Source organism: Chrysochloris asiatica, unplaced genomic scaffold, assembly GCF_000296735.1.
Source record: "Chrysochloris asiatica unplaced genomic scaffold, ChrAsi1.0 scaffold00003, whole genome shotgun sequence".
In the NCBI taxonomy this organism is placed as follows: Eukaryota; Metazoa; Chordata; class Mammalia; order Afrosoricida; family Chrysochloridae; genus Chrysochloris; species Chrysochloris asiatica.
Window position 1 is genome coordinate 50,537,637 of NW_006408521.1, and position 6,820 is coordinate 50,544,456.

At 44.5% G+C, this 6,820-nt stretch overlaps 1 pseudogene; it reads right to left on the reverse strand.

The window, feature by feature from the left end:
* The window catches only part of LOC102816774, a 185,813-nt pseudogene that overhangs the window by 177,754 nt on the left and 1,239 nt on the right, over positions 1-6,820 (reverse strand).

The window sequence follows — 6,820 nt, forward strand, 5'->3', positions numbered from 1 at the left end:
CTGACCGTGTTCTTCCCTTTTGGTTTTCTAACTCTAAATCTTTGCACATTTTATTATAGTATTAGGCTATATCTTCTCAAGCTGATCTTTGAAATTTTCTGTTCAGCTCTTGCACCTCTTCAATTTTTCCATTTGCTTTGGCTTCTCTACGTTAGAGAACAAGTTTCAGAGTCTCTTCTGACATCCTTCTTGACCTTTTCTTTCTTTCTTGTCTTCTAATGACTTTTTGCTCTCTTCATGTATGATGTTCTTGATGTGATATATTAAATATTCTTCCCTTCAACACTGTCATTCAAAACCATCAATTCTTCTTCAGTCTTCCTTATTCATTGCCCAGTTTTCAAATGCATGAGGCAATTTAAAATACCATGGCATGGGTCAGGCACACCATAGTCCTCAGAGTGACATTTTTGGTTTTTTTTTTTAACACTTCAAAGAGGTCTTTTGAAAATTTGTCCAACGCGGTATAATGTTTGATTTCTTGACTGCTGCTGCCAAGGGCTGTAGGTTGTGGATCCAAATAAAATTAAATCCTTGATAACATCAACAGTCTTTTCTCGGTTTATCATAACTTTGCTTATTGGTTCAGCTCTGAGGGTTTTTATGTTAATCATCTTTTCTCTGTGTGTGTGTGTGTTTGTGGGTGTGTGTGGGGAGGGGCGTTGGCTATTTGTTTGCATTTTTGTGAAGTCTCATTTTCATCCTTTGTCAAATTTTCAAACTGAGTTGTTGCTTCCTTTTATCGGTTTGCAGAGATTCTTAAAAATTATATTATGAATAGTAGCCCTTTGTGAGTTATAATGTATGATAATATCTGATACTTCACTTTGCATTTCTTAACAATGCCTTTTGAAGAGCGGCTTTAAAAAAATTCTGATGAAGTTCAAGTTGTCACTTTTCTCACTGATGGTTGATGCTTTTGCATCTCAAGAGATCTTTGTCTACACCAGCTTTGTGAAGATTTTCTTGTATAAGTCCTTCTAGAAGTTCTGTGACACTCACCTTTATATTTACGCTATAGCTCACGTTAATTTTTTCATGTGGTGTGAAGAAGAGGCAATTCTACTTTTTTTAACAAGGACACTCAGTCCTGCTTGTTGAAGAGACTAGCTTTTCTCATTGAAGGGCTTTGACACCTTTGTCAAAACTGAATTACCTGTTTGTGTGAGTCCACTAAATTCTTTTTAATTCCCCCACTCACCTCTCTTGGAGTCCTGGTGTGGCACTGTGGATTAATGCGCTGGACTGCAGTCGGTTTGAACTGAAAGGTCAGCTGTTCAAGCTCACCAGTTGCTTCTTGGAAACCCTACACAGGGTTATGGGTCAGAACCGACTTGATGGCACTTAACAACAACAACTCACCTGTCTTGGGTTCTGCTTTGTGCTAGTTGGCACCAAGGAACCTGATAAGTGAAGGTCTAACTAGATCGTTGTCTGTGAGTGAAGACACTTGGATCAGGTCCTGGCCCTGACTTCCTGTGGGGTCTTGGTAAATGTCAGGACTTCTGAAAACTGAAGGAGTAGAACTGTTGTTGAGGATAGATGCTGTGGATTCTGCTCTAACTCACAGTAGCTTCTGAATGCCAGAAGGAAGTGTTGCCCACCCCCATGGTCTTCATGATCATTGCCTTGTTTCAGCCCTTAGTCTGGGGTATTGTGTTGCTCCGGTTCACTGAGGGAGCTGGACTAGAGAACCGCATCGCTGCTAAGTAAGAAGGCCTTGTGTTTCTCTTTCACTGAAGTTGTACCATTGTCATTTGTGCCATAGTGTCTATGGCAATGACAATCCAATGGGTGGTGGTGGTGGTGGCGTGCTGTGGAGTCGGTTCTGACTCATAGCGACCGCGTTACAGGGTTTCCAAGGCTGTAAATCTTTATAGGAGCAGAACACCTCATCTTTCTCCTGTGGAACCATGATAGTTTCTAAATGCTGATGGTGACATTAGCAGCCCGACTTGTAACCACCACGCTACTAGCACTCCTGATCCAATGGGTGGTTCCCACAAAAAGATGTCCCTCTCAGATGCAGTGACAAAAGGGGCATCTTGACTTATCGTATGAAGCATTTGAAAAGAATAGGAAACTCATATGAAGAAAGAAAGTTCCCAACTTACAGATTTCTGAGAAATGAATTACCATCTTTCTCTGAAGTCTCTCTAATTGACAGATTTCTCCTTGGATTGAATAACATCCAAGGATATGAAAGGGTTAATTCAATGCGATGTGCTTTCCCTCTTTCCTGGAAGCAGAAAAATTACCTTTTATTATGAAGAATTTGTCTTAACCACTATCCATGTTGGGTCTAGGGCCATATCCTCAGAGGCCCTGTAAATACTATTGCTTGAAGGTAGGTAAAAGAACTGAGAATGTTTGGTTTGGGAAATAGAAGACCAGGGAAAGAACCAATGAATCTCTCTCTCTCTTTCAGTGTAGAATAATTCAAGGGCTAGAATGTAGAAGAATAGGCACCAAATTTATTCAGTGTGGCCCCCAAAACTGATTGCATGTATGTAATTCTATTTCTACTTAAACAACAACCACAAATCGAACTCTCTGGAAATGTAATGAACAGTGAATGAATTCCTCATTCTTAGAGGTCCTCAAGTTGACAGATATTTGTTGAGACCATTGTATAAGGCATTTATGGTTCAGGTTGTAGGTTGAATTTGATGACTGTTCCTGAAATTCCTCTGGGATCCTTTATAAACCTCTGAAAGGTTTTCCACAGTGGGAAGGCTTGGATGTGTCTTCCTGGCTGAGGGTTACCATGCTATCTGCCTTTTTCTGGTTTGAACTATAAGGTAGGTGGTTCAAGCTCACCAGTCGCTCCTCAGAAACCCTATACAGGGTCACTATGAATTGGGACAGACTCAGTGGCACTTCGTAACAACAACTCTTAGTGCAGCAAGGTAGGTATCATGGAGATGCAAAGTGTTGTTAGGTGCTGTTGAGTTAGTTACAACTCAGAGCGACTCAATGGACAACAGGAGGAAACACTGATGGATCCAAAACCATCTTCACAATCCTTGTTGTATCTGAGGCCATTGTAGCAGTCACCTTCCTCTTTCCTGCTGACCCTCGACTTTACCAGGCACGATATACACATTGTAACTGCTGGGAATCAGACTATAAGAGATTGCTGTCGATTTGTGTTCCTTGAGAGGAACCTTGGTTTTAAGAAACAACCAAGAATCTCAGCAATGTGGGATTATCATGCTTGACAATATTGCTTTTAAAAAATAAATATATATATTGTAAATATAACATGTTATTGTCGTTGTTAAGTGATGGCAAGTTGGTTTTGACTCATAGTGACCCTGTATAGGGTTTCCGAGGAGCAGCTATTGAGTTTGAACCTCCAACCTTGCGGTTCAAACCGACCTTGCTGTCCAGTGCTTATCTTCCAGCACCGCACCAGGGTTCCATATATAACGTGTTGTTGTTGTTGTTAAGTACCGTGGAGTCAGTTCTGACTCATAGTGACCTGCACAGGGTTTCCAAGGCTGCAAATCTTTACCAGGAGCAGAAAGCCTCTTCTTTCTCCCACAGAACAGCTGGTAGTTTCGAACTGCCGATCTTGAGGTTAGCAGCCCGATTCGTAACCATTACACTACCAGAGCTCCTTATATATAACATAATGCCTGCAATTCAACGCTTTTCATGGGTACCAGTCACACTTGTGACCATCACCAGTCAATATTCATTGCCATATTTTCCATCACCATAAACAAAATATTTACAGTTAAAAAAAATTCAACACCATAAGCGTGACTACAGAGGGACAACCCTGACTTTCTTGGCATGCCTGTAACTCAATATGAAAGATTTCCCCAAAGTAGTACTTGGAAAATGTGTGTGACCATGGAAGCACTAAGGGAAGCCATGCTTGTCTGAGTGTTTGTCTGAAATGGTTTTTCTAAGATCAGTCTCACACCCTGATAGTTACAATGCTCAGCATGATCAGAGAAGAAACTGCCATGAAGATTTCATTTTATATGACAGAGCATTTCTGGGGCTGCCGGAAGAGTTGACTCCCACTTCCTTCACTGAAGAAATTGTTGCATTCCATGGGAGTCATAAGTAAAGACCAACAGGTGCTGCCTGTACTCTATCTGCCCTGGCTTCTTCATTCCCTTGTGGGCACCTCTCAGTGCTAGCAGAACAGCATGAGGTGTCTGAAGGACTCCTTCTGCTTGGCACACACAACTGGACAAACATACAGGGTTGATTGCCTGCTTTGAGGGATCCGGGGCACCCATGGTGCTATTGGAAGTCCCTTTCATGGGAAACAGAGCCTGTCTGCCCTTCAGGAGGAGGAATCTCTCATATCCTAAATGATGAATTCTATCAGAAACAGTCCATGAGAAATTCGGATCCAGGTGTATGCAATATAGAAGCCTATAACCTTCTCTCAATAGCAGATTTTTATAAAGGGAAAAAGAGACTATTAAGGCAGATAGAGGATTCCTGGTGTGGTGCTATAGGGTTAGCACTGGACTGCAAACCACAAGGTCTGTGGTTCAAACCCACCAGCACCACTGCTCCTTGGAAACCCTATCCAGGGTGGCTATGAGTTGGAATCAACTCGGTGGAAGTTAACAACAACAACAATAAGGTGACAAGGTGCTGGAAAGGAATGAAGAATAAAGAGACCAGGCCACTGAAGACAAGTGTCAGGGATGATATTGTAGCTTTATTGACAGGCAATTTTGCAAGTGTGTATTGACGAAGGCAGAAGGTGGGCAAGTCTAACCACAGAGCACCAAGAATACATCTCTTTGACTAGTTGAAGATCCTGGTGTTGGACAAGAACTCAGGGAAGCATGCCAGTCGTCTTCACTCTGCACGGTTGGAGCATGGAAGTGGATGCCTTGGCCTTTAGTCATTTGCTTCTTTGTTGAACAACTTCTTCCTTACTCCAAGGTATCAGATCTCTGTGACTCCACCTTTCCTTCGCTCTCAGCCAGGGGCTGCTCTCAATGTAGGGATGAAGAACATCACCCAGGCATGGGATCATTATGATCCTTGGCCACAGCGATTGGTTCAGGGTTGGATAGGGCCAATGACATTCAATGAGACTTTCTGTGGGAATTCTAGGACAAAGCAGAGTTCTACCCTGCCAGACTTGACCATGAGAAGATGGAAAACTGGGATTCTTGCTGCCATCTCACAGCTACCTGCCACTGGAGACTGACACCATCACAGTGGAAGACAGACAGCAGGTTGCAAGGGCCAAATTCTGATGGCATTGCTTGCATAGTTCTACTGTGATACACATGGGGGTCACCGTGAATCAGAATCAACTCAAGGGCAATTGGTTTGGTTTTATGGCTTTCTTAATGGCTAATGACAAATGACTTATTGAGGAGGTCTGGTGTGGTGCTGTAAGATAAGCATTGGACTGCTAACTGCAAGGAAGACATTATAGGGGCATTATGAGTCAGAACCAACAACAATGGAGTTAACGAAGTCACATGCCCTTTTAAGTACCTTCTCTAAGCAACTCCACAGAACAAGAAATAATAGAGAAGGGTTGCTCAAAAACTGGAATCTGGTGATCCAGATAACAGACCATGTTGAGCAGGACTGAACAACTTGGTTCCACCATTAACCTTGGCTTGTCCCTCTGCCAGTAAGGCCCATTCTCTAAGACCTCAAAACCCTTTCCATCTCCTGTCTCACCTACATTCACACTCTCACCTGCAAAAAAAAAAAATCTCCTCCCTTTCTGCTTGTCCACCTTATCTTGCAAGTGTCAACAATGGTGGAGACCATTGCAGAGGGATGACCCCAACTTCAGACCCGAGGGGCCCAGTTTTATTAACCATTTTGCCGAGTTCCCTTACGTTTCTTGATTCTTGGACTCCCCAGCTTCTTCAGCGCAGAGCTGCATGTAGAATTCTAGTATCCAGGACATAGATAGGTTTGTACGCTCTCAGTTAATACTTGCTAAATGCCTTCGTATCAGTTCCGACTCATGGTGACCCTGTATAGGGTTTCTGAGGAGCAGTTGGTGAGTTTGAACCGCTAGTGTTGTGTTTCAAACCGACCTTGTGGTCCAGTATTTATCCTATAGGGCCACACCAGTACTTACAGGTCAAAGGATACTTCAACATCAAGGCTCTTGTTAGCATTCTTTCCTGTATATTGCCAGCTGACAGGCTCCGATCTGGGTCATTAGAATCTACTGAGGTGATTATGGGCTCTATTTATCCTCCCATCCTGACAGGTGATGGGGAAGCCAAGCCAATTTCCCGTGGAGCTGAAGCCTTTGTCTCTGAACCCTGAGAATGAGGCTCCTTCCTGGCCCTACCTACCTGGTTCCAAGGCACCTGCTGTCCCAGGGACCCTAAGCACCTGCAGCAGGCCCTTTCCTCTCAGCTCTGCTGCCTCCAGCTTTGGTTGCTGCACACTTGCTTGGGGTTCAGGCCCTAGGGACCTCAGCGCTGGTGTCGCAGCGGCAAGCCTGCCTGTCTTTGCCCTGTTTGTGCCTGGGCTCTGGAGCCCACTTGGTACTTCCTAAGCGCAAAGGGAGCCCACAAGTGATCTCAGGGGAACTTCCTAGAAAAAGGAAAGACTTTCAGTTGAAAGGTGTCAGGAGGGCCAAAGATCCGCGGGCTGGAGGACTCCTCACCATGGCCAGAGGGTGCGGAGACAGCCCTGTGCCCAGAGAATCCCTAGCGAGCTCAAGTCCTCTGCCCACGTGCCTGCGTGTGCCCGGCAGCCAGAGCCCCTGCGGGCGAACGGCGGAGCGCGGCGACGCGAAGGGGAGGACCGCTGGGACCCCGCGCGCGCGCAGCCCGGGCACCGGCCCAGAGGC